The following is a 1,905-nucleotide window of genomic DNA, read 5'->3' as shown; positions in this document are numbered from 1 at the left end:
TCTAATTTTGCATTTGTTCAAGTATTGATTAGATTTACCCAACATGACACCAATCTTGGATAAAGTGCAAACAACACAATTTCATTTTCTCAATAATCAAAACTGACTAGGTAGTCTAATATCAATTCTGATCTTATTCAAAACTGATCAGATTAAAAAATTATGGAATGATGGAGCAAATAAGATGTTACAACCTGTTCCAAGGGGAATTCCAAAATCCACACATATCTGAGACCATGATGAAATATATTTAATTACTATATTGAAAAATAAACTGATTACATAGCCAACGACAATCAGGCAGGGGTCTCCTCATCCATAGCCACACAAACCCGATCATGCCACTATGTGGTTACAAGGCCTACATAGCCTAGAAGGGACTGGTCTGACTTGAGATTTCATTTGCATTTTGAGACAGCATCCCACTGTGTCACCCAGGATGGAGTGCAGTGGTATAATCATAGCTCATTGTAGTCTTGATCAACTGGGCTCAAGAGATGTTCCTGCCTCAGCCGCCCCAATACCTGGGAATACAGGCAAGTACCACCATGTCAGGCTTTTTAAAACAATTTTTTGCAGAGAGAGAAGTCTTGCTATGTTGCCCAAGCTGGCCTCAAACTCCTGGCCTCAAGAGATCTACCCACCTCAGCCTCCTGAGTAACTGGGGCCATGGGTACACATCACCATGCCCGGCTATATTTATTTTATTTTATTAAATTTCTTTTATTTTTGTAGAGAGGAGGTCTTGCTATGTTGCCCAGGCTGCTCTCAAACTCATGGCCTTAAAACATACTCCCATCTCTGTCTCTCAAACTGTTGGAACTATAGGTGTGAGCCACTGACACTGACCTGACTTGGGATTTTTTTTAATCCAGCATCCTTTACTTGGTAGGATTGGGAAAGGCAGTAGGGTTTTTAAAAATTAATAATTCAATTAGAATCAAACTCAACCTTGACCCCTGCCTTCCCTCACAGCTCACATCCAGTCTGTCAGGAAATCCTATTGACTGACTTCAACATGTATCCAGGCTCTGACCATCTCTCACTACCACCATGCACTCGGTCAGGACCACTATCATCTCCCATCGGGGTGTTGCCACAGCTTGGCCCCCATGATTCTACCCAAATCTTCCCAGAGTCTTTCTCAACTTGGCAGCCAGGGCATGCTTTTAAATCAGGAGACAGATCATGTCGCCTCTCTGTTCAGAACCCCTCGGTGGTTCCATTTTAGTCAGAGTAAAAGCCAAAGCCCCAGCAATAGCATCCCAGGGCTTACGTGATCTGTACTGATTCCAGCCCAGCAACTCCCTGGTCTCCTCGCTGACTTCACTTCCTCTATCCCTTTGCTCCACTGGCCTCCTTCCAGAGCCTCAGACACACCAGGGAGTTTCCTCCTAATGCCTTTATCCTGTTGACTCAGCCTACAATGCTCTTCCTTCAGCACCTTGGCCAGCTCCATCACCTGCTTCAAACTTTTGCTCAATATTCACTTATGAGGCCAACCTTGATCACTCTACTTAACATTGCCATTTGTCCCCATTCCCACCATGCTCATTTCTTTCTTTCTTTTTGAAACAAGGTCTTGCTTTATTGCTCAGGCTGAAGTACAGTGGTGCAATCACAGCTTACAGCAACCTCAATCTCCCAGGTTTAAACAATCCTCCCGCCTCAGCCTCCCTAGGAACTGAGGCTACAGCTGCATGCCACAACACCTGGCCTTTTTTATTTTTATTTTTTTTGAGACACAGTCTCGGTCACCCAGGCTGAAGTGCAATGGCGCGATCTCGGCTCACTGCAATGTCTGCCTTTTGGGTTCAAGTGATTCTCTGACTCAGCTTCCCGAGTAGCTGGGATTACAGGCACCCATCACCACACCTGGCTGATTTTTGTATTTTTAGTAGAGAT

This window comes from Mandrillus leucophaeus, unplaced genomic scaffold (genome assembly GCF_000951045.1).
Source record: "Mandrillus leucophaeus isolate KB7577 unplaced genomic scaffold, Mleu.le_1.0 Scaffold1464, whole genome shotgun sequence".
Lineage (NCBI taxonomy): Eukaryota > Metazoa > Chordata > Mammalia > Primates > Cercopithecidae > Mandrillus > Mandrillus leucophaeus.
The sequence above is the reverse complement of the archived record's forward strand: the minus strand, read 5'-3'. Positions refer to the sequence as shown.